Source organism: Mastomys coucha, unplaced genomic scaffold, assembly GCF_008632895.1.
Source record: "Mastomys coucha isolate ucsf_1 unplaced genomic scaffold, UCSF_Mcou_1 pScaffold18, whole genome shotgun sequence".
NCBI lineage: Eukaryota > Metazoa > Chordata > Mammalia > Rodentia > Muridae > Mastomys > Mastomys coucha.
Window position 1 is genome coordinate 66,272,844 of NW_022196900.1, and position 14,807 is coordinate 66,287,650.

Below are 14,807 nucleotides of genomic sequence, written 5' to 3' on the forward strand. Positions count from 1 at the left end.
CTTATGTCAAGTTGACATAAAACCAGCCAGCACCTCTTCCCTCTGAGTCAGGACATCATTAAGGCCTGCAGGGATGATGGCCAGGGTCTACTCTTGTGCATGGATACCATTTGGGCGGAGGTAGAGGGAACAACACTGTAATCATAACTCCCTGTGGATGGTGCTCCCCACCTCCCTTTTTTTGAGACAATAGTCTCACTGTGTAGCCCTGGCTGTCCTGGAACTTGTTGTGTAGACCAGGCTGTCTTCAAAATCATAGTGATCCTCCTGCCTCTGTCTAAGTATTGGAATTAAAGGAGAACACCCCCATGCCTCATCCCTTGTTTCTTAAAGGTAGGCAAGCAGTGATGTTTCAGGAAGTCTCAAGTAGGCTTTTGCCAGGAGGCCAGGTTTTGCGTCTATAGCTGCTGCCTCACCTGAGTCTGCATCAGCTTGACCCTCTGGATGGAAAGACATGAAGTTCAGAGATTGGAAAGGACTTAACCAAGAACCCAGCATCTTTATCCAGACCTCCACTGTGGAAAGATGATTCATCAGGTGGCAGAGGTGGGCATTTGCTCTTGGGGCTCAGTCTTGCTGTGTTGACTCACAGGGTAGCCAAGAGACTCAGCTTGCTGCTTCAGAGCACCATGGCCAAAGCAGTGACATCACAGCTCAGCCTTTCTGATGCACAGAATGGTCTGTCCCATCTCCCAGTGGGCGGAGATAGTGTGACAGCTGCCATTTCTTGTGTGGGCCATGGAGGGCCTTCAGTTAGTCAGAAGAGTCACAGGGACTATGTGAGCCTCCACTGGCTCCCTTATCCCTCCCTTCTGTGTCTTTCCTCCTTGTCTCTGAAGTCATGTTAGACCTTGCTCTTGTTCCCCCTTCCTCAGGGGATTCTGGAAAGGTACCAAGAGTGATGAAGCAGAACCTCCACCTTTCTGAGAGTAACATTCCGGTCATTTGGAGCTAAAAATAAAGCCTGTGCTTGCTTCTCTTTGCAGCAGATGGGTTTTCTTTTTGGGCTTTGAAGGGATTGTTAGCTCCTCCTATCCTTCACAGGTGTGAAGAGTCCCACTACTTTGGGGACACAATGGGCTTGATTCTGCTCACTGGCCTTGAGCCTCAGGCCTCTGAGGAAACTTCTAGACTCAGTAGTGGCTTTGGAAAGTGGATGAATATGTGTAAGATGGGACAGATACCCCAATTCACTTTGCCAATATGACTGCAAAGGAGCAAGGTGCCTTCAGAGGGCTTGCTTCCTCAGTGCTGCGTGCTTTCTCTTTGATACCTGGAATGCACAGAGGCAAGACAGAAGACATTAGGTAATTAGGTAATTTTGTAAATTCTGACTGAGAAGATGTTTTATGCCAAATCATGTAACAGGGGCCTAAGCACTGACAGAAAAGTAACATGACCGTGTTTTTTTCTTGGTTTGTTTTATTTGGTTTTTCCAAGACTGGGTTTCTCTGTGTAGCCCTAGCTTGGAACTTGTCTGTAGGCCAGGGTGGCCTTGAACTCACAGAGATCCACCTGCCTCTGCTTCCCAAGTGCTAGGATTAAAGGTACATGCCACCACCACCCAATATTGCTAGAAAGTAGCTGTCCTCAGTTCCTGGTATGGAGTGTGCTTGTGCGTGTGTGTGTGTGCACGTGCAATGAGGGAGAAGGAACAAATGCAATCTTTTATGAGTGTAGAGCTGTGTATTAGACTGAGGTAATACTTTACTTGCATTTATTTTCTGGGCTAAGTATTAACGTTGTTCTCTTTACCCATTTTTTAGTTGATGAAACTTGGAGTCTTCTCCCCCCACACCCCCCACCCCAAAGATTACTAAACTTTCTTGGAACCCAACAGCTAGACATGTTAAGTTCTAAGCAGTAGATTTCACTCTTCAAGCTGTTTAGAGCCACCTGTCTGTCCTGGGCACTTTCATTTGAGAATCTTCAGTATACTTTCCATTGAATATATACAGTATTAATAGCCTGAAGAATAAGAATCTTCTATCATCCCCTATTTCTTTAAAACAAACAAACAATCAATCAATCATACCAGATGGTGGCAAGTTAGTGTTAGCTGATAACTGGAGAGGCTAGCATGCTTTTAAAAGAATTTAAAAAAAAAAAAAAAAGGATCTTTGTGTGTATGAGGTGCGTATGTGCACTTGTGCCATGTGCTGTGGCATTCCTGCAGTAGTCAGAGGACAACCTTAGGTGTAGGTCCTTGCCTTCCATACTGTTTGAGGCAGTGTCTTTTCTTCACTGCTTGTGAAGCTAGGGTAGCTGGCCTGTGCACTTCCAGGACTTGCCTGCTTCTCTCTCTCAGCAAGAGTACCAGGACCTGAGGTGTGTGGCTTTGTGTGGGTTCTATAGATCCTTAGGTTAGTGGAGCAGATATTTTACCTACTGAGCCTGCTCCTGTGTGCTTTTTACCTATAGTACAAGGCCTTGCTATGTTACCAAAGCTGGTATTCCTATTCCTGGCTCAAGCAGTGCTTTTGCCTCAGTCAGCTTCTTAGGTAACTGAGACTACAGGTGTGTGTCACCCTGTCTAGCTTGAACCATGCTGTGTTCGTCAAGAGCCTGTGGGAGAGAAAGTCCATGAACCCACTGTTTTTGTTTGTTTGTTTTGTTTGAGACAGGATTTCTCTCTATAGCCCTGGCTGTCATGGAACTCACTTTGTAGACCAGGCTGGCCTCAAACTCAGAGTGCTGGGATTAAAGGCATGCACCACCATGCCTGGCTACATGTGTACACTTTAAATGTCAAGTGCCTTGTGAATGAACGGTACACAGGGAAGAAGTGCAGAGAGGACCAGTGTGTCATTTGGGGATTCCTCACACTGTTGTCATGATCTGATTTCAGGTACCTGTGAAGATGATGGCAGTTGTAATGCGGAATTCCTATTGACACACAGCAGCTAGTTTAGGCGTCCATGTGGGAACAAGATGAGTGTCACTGCCTCTAGGGGTGTCACTTTGTTCTGCCCTTTGTGTCACCAGGGAGAAGGGTGGGAGAAGAGAACTACAGGAGCTATTTTTACTTTGTTCACGTCATGTTCAGAATTACTAGATGTTTGTGGCTAGATCCCTGTTTGGTCTTAGTGAGTGAGAGCACTCCCTTGGCTGCCTGTACCCGCATGGAAACTTGAGCTCAACCCCTTGGGTATATGTTGTTCTGGAGGCAGAGGAACCTAAATGACTGCACAGTTACCCTCGGTCATTGGGAGTTGTCCTATTAGGGCTTCTATTTTCCATGGTTTCTCCATATGCTGCTGGGGCTGAGGTGGCAGTGTGGGAGGCAGAGGCCGTGGACTCCCCCACAGACTTAGTTATTTAACATATAGTCTCTCAGTTTGAGACATACACTAGATGTGTGTGTTTTCAGAGTGGAATAAAGTATTATCTCTCAACAGTTTTATACAGTTGATCATGTACAAGCCAGGCATATATATGCTGGTCTCTGAAGGAAGGTCTGGTTGTCTGTTAGAGGGACAGGAAGCCATGGCAAGGCAGAAGGGCCCAGGTCATTCGGTGTGGTCAGAGTCTGCTTCTCTTTCAGGAGGCCCTGAGTGGCAGAAACTGGCTTAATGAATTGAGGAGCTGAAGTGTACACACTGGGGTTGTTGGCTACCAAGTATCACATGTTCATACATGCTGTTATGGGTGATGTCCTGGGAATTGAATTTTTACACTGAAAAGTTTGGGGGGTGGTATCTCATGCTTGTGATTCGAGCATTTCAAAGCCTGAGGCAGGAGGGAGGATCACTATGAGTTCTAGATTAGACTTGGCTATATGGTTCAAAACCAGGCAGAGGCATGCGGTGTTGCTCTGATAGAGCACTTGTCTAGCAAAGTCTTGCTTCAGTCCCCTGCACTTGGTGAAAAAGGAAAAGAAAGACAAGAATAAAGCGCGTGTACAGGCGCTTGTCCCTGGCACAGCATTATTTGCAGTGAGTATTCCAAATGTCAAATTCCCCTTGACTTGAGCTGAGCAGATGAAACAAAATGGCAGACAGATTAGAAGGGACTTGAGAAGCCTTTTAGGATTTGAAAACCGGACTTTGTTGACTTTGAAAGCTGCTGAACTGGGCCATCTGCATAGAGGCAAGGACATCTGCTTGGCTCTAGGTTTGAGAGGCTGCAGGCACCTTTGTACACACATCCCCACCCCCACCCCACGCATGGAGCCAGCCTGTCTCTGAGTAGTAGCTGTGGTGGTGGGAGCAGGGGAGCTGGGCCTCCTAGAGCTTCAGGAGTTGAGGTAGATCTCCAAGGTGTGTGGGTGTGTGGGTGTAGGTGAGTGGGTGGGTGTGGGTCAGTGTACCTGCCGAATCTTATAAGTGCCTGTTGTGCCCAAGGACCCAATAGGTAATAGCCTGTAGAATGGACCAAGAGAAGTGTCAAAGTTAAAAGCACAGGGATCTGGGCTGAGAACTCCAAGTGTCAGTGCCAAGAGAACCCCAGAAGTGGCTCCGTTTGCTGTGGATGTGGAACTGAAGCTCAGAGAAGTGGTGAGGTTGGAATCTGAGCCTGCCTCTTCAGCCTTTAGCTCATACTTGTCTCATGACATCACATTGATGTCTGCTCTCAGTCCTCTCATCTTCATAGGCTGAGTTCTTCTGCTCTTCTTCCAACTGCTTCCTCTTCCTCCTTGGATTTCCCAGGAATCCCTCAGTGGGTGCTGCCTTGTGCAGCCTAGCAGAAACAGGAAGAGCAGAGGGTCTAAGCAAGAACTCAGCCCCTCACTTAAGAAGGGATAGTACTCTTCTTAAGGGACACGGACGGACACACACACACACACACACACGGAGTTTTTAAGGACAGACAGAAACATCTCACACCTGTTATGTTCCTCAAAAAGAGTTCATGGAGTTGAATTTGGGGGCTGTGGGAGATGCTTTTTAGAAGGTGTAGAAATCCTCTGCCAGTAATAGTCAAGTCCTAGGACACATGATCAGGCTCAAGTCCTAAATTGTCGTGCCTTCAACAGTAAGGTGGACCACTGTGGCCCAGAGGCTAGAAGATTTCTTCTGCCCTTTCTCTCTTATTTGCACACTTAAGCATAAGTACCTTTTGTTCCCTAGAAGCATTACTGAGAAGTAGGAACTCTGAAGATTGACATGGGAGGAATGCTGTAGAGACCATGAGGGGTTAGGTGCCTGGCAGCAGCCTGCTTACATGGCTGTACTTCCAAAGTGAAGTGCTATGCGTCTTGTATCCCAGTGTTGAACAAAGGGCAAAGCTAGCTGAGGCCCTGACTGTGTGGCCATCATTGTCTTAGCCCTGGGAGCTGCTTCTCTAGCCCTGTCTAGGTCGCTGCTAAGCAGGTTGAGCCAGCTGATCAACAGGATGAAATGTTATAGGCGTGTTAAGTTCTCTGTGGGCTTAAAAAAATTAAGATATTGTAGGGAGAGTGGTTTTAATAGTGAGCTTTAGAAAGTGATCAGATCCACCTGATGGCTGGCTTTGTGTGCCAGCAGTTGGTCACCAGTGAAAGAACGTGACACAGGCTTGTACAGTGCCACATTGGATAGAATGATTGCCAGTAACTATTAGTAGGCAGTGTTTTACCTGCATGACCGCATACTATCTTTGAGGTTTAGTGTGTGATCCTCCTTTTTGTCTAGCATTACTCAGGGCGAAGCACAGGACCAAGTTAACCCAGGCAGACCAAGAGCTTGCACTGGCTGGAACAAGCAGAGGACCAAGTGATCCCAGGCAGACCAAGAGCTTGCACTGGCTGGAACAAGCAGAGGGTTGGGTACTGGTGAGGATCCTGAATGGAGAAATGCTGAAGGAAATGACGGCGCTTAGCCCTGAGGCCCCTTTATTTGTGCTAGGGCCAGTTCCAAGCAGTTTTATGTGATGACTCTGCTATTGCACCTCATTTTTTCAGGCAGAGAAATTGAGGCATGGGGAGGCTGAGTTAAGCAATTTGTCCAAAATGAGACTGTTATATATAGCAGATCTGGGGCTCAAGGCCTTGCAGCCTTAAAGAGGCACAGCTGGCAGGCAGGAGAGCTCTGACTGCCCTCTTCTTCATGGTGGTGGCTATTCTGTTTGGACTCAGGGAAGAGCCAAAGTCTGACTATAGATGTGATGGGAAGAAGCTAGGCCCAGACTCTTACCTCTGTGGATACCAGATGGCCATGGAGCGTGTTCCCCCATGTGTGGCAGTGAGCTCCCTGTTGCCAGGTGACTGTCCACAACCAGGCTTGCCTACGGAGGCAGGATATATAGGATATAAAGGTCTCCATGACCTACTGTGTAGCTGGCTGACTCCCAGTGCTTTGTTGAAGACCGGACCTTCATTACCTGCAGCTGGTAGTGCGACTGCGGTGGTGGTCCCCATGGATCACTGCAGGGGAAGTGGCTGGCTGCCTGCTGGGTCCAGCTTGGCCATATTAGGGAGTGCCGGCTGTTGGGCCCACAGAACGCTGACAATGGTGCCTGGGAACAATGCTGCGTAGGAGGCCTGTGTTTGCTCGCCTCCTGACCTGAGTAACACAGTTTATTTTTCCCCTTTGGTTCCCTAGTGAACACTCAACCTGGCCTGAATGCATTTCGCTCTCAGGCACTAGGGCGTTGCTGTGGAACAGGAGAATAGTTACCTGAGCTGGGTTCTTCTTCCTTGGCTCGGGTGGAGGGGGAAGAGGTGTTCTTGTCAGGGAGCCATGTGTGGAGGGTCAGGGAGGAGATGACGTACACCTCACTAACTAAATTAGCCTCTGGTGAGTCGAACTGTGGTGAGGGGCCTTTGAGGATTTCCTGTACAGCTCGGTTGTCTTACAGATGAGAAAAGGAGGCTGAGACTGGCAGCTTCACCCGGCCTGGGTGTCTTCTCTGGTCACTGGTGGCAGGCGAGTCTAGAGCTGATGAGTTCTTGTGGCCTCAGATCTCAGGCCTCTTGCACTTGTGTGTCTCATTGCAGCTCTTGCTCTCCCTGCCAGGTGGCTCCTTCCTGCTGCTCCTGCCACTCTCCATGGCAGCTGATAAGCTGCTTATATCAGCTGCTGTTTGCTTTGCTTTGTAAGAGCTGGGACCCAGGAAAGGATCACAGGGTCATATCTCAGTTCCCCTGCTCAGGAGCTGTGTGGTCTTGGGGAAGCTGAATAACCTTTCTGAGTCCTGATTGGTCGTAGGGGTGGAGGTGGGTAAGGTGATACTGGTTCAACCCTCAGTAGCCACCAGACCTGCAGCTTCCATGTAAGTGTGCAAGCTCTGACTCAAGGTTTGAGGCTCTGAGTGAGTGCAGGTACCATGGGAGAGCTCCAGATGGGAGATGCAGGGGATCCCATCATCCTTCACTATGTCTCTGTCACCTCTTTATCTGCCTTGGTGCTGTGGGCACAGGCATTGTCCTTTCTTGGTTGAGGTTGCCTGTGGGTGTATGAGTAGTCACACTGCACCAGTCCATTGGCAAGGCCTTGGTCAACCTAACAGCTGGGCATAGGCAAGTACCAAATCCCCTATGTCATTTGTGGATTGGATTCCATCCATCCTGCCTGGGACAGCCTGCTTTCCATTAAATTATAGGTATAGGGTGGAGGTAGCCACAGATCAGACTGGGAGTCTCTGGCTTCTCAGGGTCTCCATTGTACTGTCCTGTCAGCTGTTTACATGGTTGCCATTCTTTGTTTTTCTCCTTCGCTGGAAAGTTACATCCTGTTTTGTGTAACCTGAACCCAACTATCTGAGCATGAAGGGAGAACTTTTTTCTCTTTTTTCTTCACATAGGTATCCTAGGCTGGCCATAGCATCTGGAAGTGATTGGATACCTGGTTTGAGCAGAATTCATGCATGCATGCACACACTTTTACAATATTACATGGATGTGTCCAGAAAATACTCCCGTGTCTTTTTTTAAAACTAATTTATTTCCTACAATGGGTGTTTTGTCTGCATGTAAGTCTGTACACCACATGTGCCTGGTGCCTACAGAGCCCGGAAGAGGGTGTGTCAGGTCCCCTGGGGCTGGAGTTACAGATGATTGGGAGCTTCCATGTGGCTTGGAGAACCTGGGTCCAGAAGAGCAGCCAGTATCTTTACCTCTGAACCCCCCCCCCCTTTCTATATCAGGTATGTAGCTGTAGTTTCTATGTTGATGATGTTAACATGCAGATAGTATCAGGTTGGGACCTGGGCTTGTACCACACATACTTGGATAAATGTTGGGTTTAGAGTGAGGACATTTCCAAGGGTTTCCTGTTAAAAGCACCTGCAGTGGTGGATATTGGTGTGTTTTTCTCATAAGTCTAATACACTGTCTAACAGTGTCATCAGTGGTTATAACCACACATTTCCTCACTGTTGCCAGGCATTGCCCACATGGCATTGGGAGAACCCTGTTCTGTCTCCTTGGAGAGGTGATCTCTACACTCCCACTCCCTGTGGGTCTGGGAGGGGCAACTCTATTTCTAAGTGGCCTGTTCTGACCATCAGTTGGGTCCCTTCATGGCCTGACTTTGGTAGGTAACAGTGAGAACCTCACCCAACAGGTTCTGGGTAGTTATGACTTTGAAAGTTAGGCACTGAAAGGATTTTTCCCTACCACCTAAGGTCGGAGATGATTGTTGTACTGAGGTTTGGGCTTTGTCAGCAAATGATGCCTGTGTGGCCTCACCTTGTGGGTGATAGACAGGGAGCCCTGAGAACTTCCATTAGGATCTTGTGGACAGTGACTGGATGGGAGTGAGGGACAACTTGGTCCTGTTTGGTCCAAGAGGTAGCCAGTCGACAGAGTCTTAGCACTTTTGACTCTGCTCAAAGAAAAATTTGGTAGCACAAAGGCAGGCAAAGGGAAGAGGGGTAGAGAACAGTGGAGGAGGGACATCAGGGCATAAGGTCAGACTCTGTGGGCACAATATTGATCCTCTGTGAACTGTAGGCTGATAGCACCTCCTTGCCCTTGCCAGTTCTAATGCCCTCTGTGTGGCCCTCCTCTGTAGGGAATGCAGTTACACTATTGATTTTTGGCCAGTGTGCTGAAGTTGCCATGTATGTACCTGGGCTATCTGGGATATTTGGTTCTTTTACTAGTTTCTAATTTTGATTTCTTTAAAATTTATTGTCCTAGGTTTTGTTTGTTTGTTTGTTTTTTGTTTCTTTAAGGCAGAGTGTCTCTGCATTGCCCAGAATGGCCATGAATTTGCGATCCTCCTATATTAAAGTGCTCCTGAGTAGCAGAATCAAGGGCATGTGCCACTAAACCTGTCCTGAGGTCACAGGGTTTCTCTCCAGCTGTAGGCTAAGAAGTGGTTGTGTTCCTCTGTCCTCTTCACCCCAGCCCTTGCAACCTCACTTGGATTGGTGGAATGAGGGCAGCCACCCCGGGCTACCCCTTCTTTGGGGTGGGGACATGGGGACGTCTGTGGTATGAGATCTGTGCTGTTGAGATCACTGTCTTACCTTTGGTTTTGTGCTGCTGGGCAGAGCCTTGGGAAACAAGGAAGGTTCCTGCCAAGGATGATGTATCTTGGGACAGTGACTGAGAGCTGAACCTCGAGAGTAGAAAATTGTCCTTCTTTGGTGACCCTTGTGAGTGGATCTCCTTGAGTCTTGTTTAGCCCTCTCTAGCCTGAGCCCCAGGTTGAGCCTAGGGCCCTGAGTAGGAGACTGAGGCCCTGACAATGGCCCATGTTGGGGTGAGTTCAAGCATTCTGCCACATCCTAAAGCCTAACACACTATTGATTATGCAGGAGGCTAGGCTGTCAGGTGCAGTAATCCATGCTTCGAAGTAGGCGTGCCCCTTGAAGGAAGAAAGGGAGTGGAGGGATTCTGTCACCGATCTAACATGCCTTTAAAAATGCACCTTGATTTAGGATTTCAGTTTTTTGCAGCATATTTTAAAATGTCAAAAAGATAAATATACAGCCTTCCTAATGTGTCTGCCTTCAACAGTGCTTTTAAAAAGGGTGTCATTCATCCTCAGGGTCACAGGCTGTTCAGTTCCCTCACCTCCTCCTTTGCTATGGGTGATCTGGCCACCTTTCTTGGGGCAGTATTTTTGGTAGGGAAGGGAGAACAGAGGCAGACTGCCTCTTTCTGAGTTCAGAAGACACGTATGTTTGCCTGGTTCTGAGTCTGGTAAGGTGGTGTAGTTTCTGGAAAGCATTTAGGAAGTCTGCTATGAGACTTCCAGAGCAGGCACTGGCTTATAGTAACTTCCATCTAGATAAATACTCTCCTCACTTGGAGTAGAAACCCTTTAGACAGAGACTCAGAAGGAAGTTGCTAACTCTGGCACACCTGTCCTGTCACTGACTGATGGTACTAGTTGTCTGTGGCCTGTGATGAGGAAGAAGCTGGGGCCTGGAGAGAGGCGAGGCTGTATTGTTAGGAACTCTAAATGGCCTTTCTGAGGTAAGCTGCTAAGATCAGTGCATGTTAGTTAGGCCTTGGTGAAGAAGCCACTGGAGGCTGAATCAGACTCTGCATTGGTCCTGAAGGGTGAAGCCGGTGCTTCTCACATGCTAGGCAAGTGCACCACAACTCCCGGGCCCCTTTTAATGTTTTTATTTTGAGACAAGCCTCATTATCTAGGCTGGCCTTGAAGTCCCTGTGCAGCCCAAGCAGGTCTTGAGCTCCCTATCCCCCTCCTGACCGGAGTCGCTTGGATCACAGGCCTACAGCACCAGTCCTGGCTGTGGTGCCTTTTTGCTGTTGTATAGGATTTTTGTAAATATATCCTGGGAACCTAGCTGGTCGTTTTTTTTCCAAAGGAATTAGATGAACCTTTGGGGCTCTGTAAGGACTCAGTTCCACCAGCTGAGGAGAGAGTGTGGAAAACTGAGCAGTGCCCTGAGTGCAAGCTGCAGGGGAGCTTCCAGTTTGAGGAAGTGGCAGTCATGTGTGTTTGGCCTGAGCTCCCTCCACAGGTGAGGAAATGGAGGCCTGGAGAAGGGTGTGAGTTGGCCAGGGCTGCACAGTAGATCAGCGTGGATCTAGGAGGTTTCCCCAGGACAACCCAATGTGTCTTCCACCTGCTGCTCTAAGTGTGCGGGCCGGCTGGGGCCAGGGCTGGGGGTTGGGCAGGTACTACAAAGTCCTGATCTTAGTATGTGAACAAGGCTCTGCCAGGCAGAGTTGGTCTGAAGTGGGCCACACTGGACCACTTGGTTCTAATCTGTGCTCACTGGAACACACTCTTCTGTGTGATCTACTTGGGCATGGGGTCAGGGGGAAGCCCCCATTCTTCTTCCATTCCCTCCAGTCACCCCTCCTCTTTCCCAACACCATTTTTGAGGATCATAACATTTATCACGAGCCTTATTATGAGAGACTTTTTCGTGTTTAAAAATAAATGCTGGCTTACAGGACTATATTTGGTATATGGAAGTCGTTTGCATGTAAATGTGCTTAAAGGACAACAGCTTTGCTTAAGATGGAGAGGGAGCCCTGATTAGAGGGTGCAGGAGTGGATGGGGAAGGGGTTGAGAGTCTGCCTGCTTGGGACAGTCGATTTGGAGCCTTCAGGCTTACTGGAGCCATGTTTTTTCTTTAGAGACAATTGCAAAACAGGATAACTAGTGCTTAAAAATTCATAGAAAATGTTTCTTATCACAACGTCATAATTGTTGTGACTCAGAACAGTAAAATTGCTGTTCCACCCTGCCTGTCTGCCCTCACGCAAGTCCCCACAGCAGCTGCAAAGTCTTCAGAAATGAGAGAGAAGGAAAAAAAAAAGGGAAGAAATTCAAGGCAATGCCTTATTTATGTTAACGGCTACATTTGACTTGAAAATTCTGTCCCCTAAGCCTGGAGGTCAGCACATTACTGGTGATTGATGGCTGTCAGGAGCATGCCAGGTGGCAAATGACAGTGGGGGAAGTGGACAGACAGACCATGCTGTGGCTTTCAGGGGCTTAGCAGACCCCAGCTTTGAAAGGAACACAGGAAAACAAAAGCAGATGGACCTCATAGGTTTTGGCCCCTTCCCTCTTCTCTTCTTTCTTTTCCCCTCACCCTCCCTTTTGAATTGAGTGTTAGGAGGTGACAGAGGGGACTCATACCTTCAGAGTTGCCTAGAGCATAGGGTGTGACATTCAGGAGATCCAAAATACTTTGGGCCTGCCCTTAGTACCCAAAGTCTTAGCTTAGAAACCAGGAGGCTTGGCTGTTTCCTCAGGTTGCCTGTCTGCAAGACATGTTGGATCCTTCTCACCCCCCCCCCCCCCCCCCCCAGCCCCATTTCTGAGCTCTGTAGAGCTCTTCCCCACACTCTTGCCACCTTCTGGACTGAGTTACTCAGGATTATGTTTCCAACGGGCTTTTTGTCTAATGCTTGTGTATTTTCTGTGGTGGAAACAAATGGTATCAGACCAACAGGACTATTTACAGGTGGGGGGACACGGAAATGATGGGAAGAGCTCTGAATTTTAAACATTAGCTAATGAAATTACAGATGAGGGCATCAGATGGAATACCCTGTATTGCCAGGGCTTCCAGGAAGAGTGTGGTGTAGTAGGGGACAGGCAGGCTCACAGACCTCTGTGGAGGCCTTTCCAGTGTCTCTCTCTGAAAGGCAGGCAGTAAGAGCTCTGATGCTTGCCTAGGCACCTGACCTGGTTAAATAGATGGTCAGTGCTGGATCTGAAGGGCACAACTGAGTGCTGTGTCAAGGCTGGTCAGTCTGGTATCTGCAGGGTTCCAGGTTGGCCAGGAAAAGGAGGCTTGCCTGGCTGAAAGCAAGCATAGGGGCAGGAAGGTGTTCCGGGTAACTGCTGGGTGAGGCTAGAATCTTTTTTTCCCGGGGAATGGGCTGCAGTTCGTCATTTCCTCTGCCTCTGCCTCCCCCACACTGCGGAGCACAGTTGTGTAGAGATGGGACTGGCTGTTCATTCATCCGCTAATTGTTTTGATAAGAGACTCTAATTATCCACTGTGATCATCAGATTACCCTGGCTCCAGGAGGGAGACTCTGGAGTTTGAGCTGCTGCCTTGCTGCCACTACCATCCCTGGTCCCTGCCAAAAGGATCCTTTTCCTAGTGCCCAGGCCACCATGCCCAGTACTGACTGGGAAAGCATCCTATGTTGTTGATGGTGAGTTCTACTTGCACCATCAACCCAAGAGCAGAACCTGCTGCTGTCAGGCAGGATTCTCCTTTTGATTATCTTTGTCTCACTGTGTTAAGTCCACAGATGGTTCTAGGGAATCTCACCCTGTGGAGAGGAGCTTGGGGGAAACAGAGGAAAACACAGCAGTGTCTAATGAATTGACGTCAGCGTTGAGACAAATTCATATGCCTTTTTGAACTGTTAGATTTGATTAAGTTCTAATTCCATGTGATTTTTTTTCATATAAAAGAGCAATGGGCAAAAAAACAACCAGAAAGGCAGATTATAAATTAATCCAATAATTGAATCCCACAGCAGAGGTAATGGGGAACGATGGCATTGTAATTGGTCTGATACAGGTATTCAGATGAGTGGGAACTACAGCATAAGGAGTCTCTCATCTTAGAAGGGGGATTTTGACCAGACCAGATATGTTAGATCTCTGATACCTTGGCCTTTGACAAGCCTTGGTGGGGTGAGTTTGACCTTCACTGGGAGGGAATATGTCTCTCCCCTTCCCCTCCTGTCAGGCAGTATCAGTGGAGTCCAAAGATGCTTCATAGCCCCGTGGTTAACATGGATCTTAGAGGAAGCACAGCCCTCATCTATGGGCTCTGACTGAGAGCAGTAGTGGTGGGCAGTCCGTGCTGGAGTGGTCCTCCTGCTAGTACAAGGCTCTGTTCCCACCCCATCTGACTGCTCCATTCTCAGAAGATGTATATGTCGCAGGGGATACCAATTTCCTTTCAATTCTTATTTATTAAGTTTCTTAATTTTGAGCCTCATTCTCCCACCAAAGTACAAAGCCAGAGATCCTTAATTCAGTTCTTTTCTGTCCAGGGCCTCTGCTGCTTCCAGATGTAGTTTCTCCCCCGGAGGCCAGCTATTGTCTTCACCTTTGGGGTATATCTAGGCCTAGGTAACCTGTTCTCCAGAAACAACCTCTTCTAGCAGACTTACCTTATCTTAGACCTACCTGCTTCTCAGGAGCTATCATTCAGAACATTTCTGCAGGACACATTGTAGCCCCACTGCCATTAACCTGGTATTCCCACAACCAGGCGTAGCTCTGGCTGGCCTTGAACTCAACAGAGATCCACCTTCTTCTGCCTCTCTAGTGTGTACCATCATGTCCAGCCTACTAAATGGTTTTGTTGTAAAGGGGGTTTGCCCATGGCCTCAGAGGCTCAGAAGACCATTTCCATTTCCAGGCTCCTTGACTTAAGCATTGCTGGTGTCTCAGCAGGTCTCAACAGACCTAGTTTGAGAGGCCAGTGCTCTTGGTCACTAACTCTGGGTAGCAAACTTCACCCCTGGTTCCTACCTTCTGCATCTGTACAGTGGGATTTATTAAAATACATTCCCTAAAAACACGTAGATTAAATGAAATGATTTTGTAAAATGATCGGGACAATCTGGTCATACTGGTTGTCTATAGATGGCATTTCATTAGTCTTATTTGAAGAGGTCACACAAATCTAAGTGTTATACCACACTTAACACTGAGCTAAGGGGACACTAACCTGATGGGGGAGACACCTCTTTTTGCTGGTTCTCTGTCCTTCTCTAAACCCCAACAATCTTTTCAGCCTCATTTTAAGGGGGTAGAAGCTGAGTTGTCTGTTAAGAGTCTGACAACATTGCATGCCTTTAATCTCAGCATTCAGGAGGCAGGGACAGGGAGATCTATGAGTTCCAGGCCATCCTGAATTAGATGTGTCCAGAGGTGGACAGGGGAAGGAGTCTGACAGCCTGTGTAGGTTA

At 48.1% G+C, this 14,807-nt stretch overlaps 1 protein-coding gene across 8 annotated transcripts in view; it reads left to right on the top strand.

Annotated features, from left to right (window-relative positions):
• The window catches only part of Ssbp3 (single stranded DNA binding protein 3), a 140,561-nt gene that overhangs the window by 55,364 nt on the left and 70,390 nt on the right, over nucleotides 1-14,807 (top strand). The gene's annotated exons all lie outside the window — the stretch shown is intronic.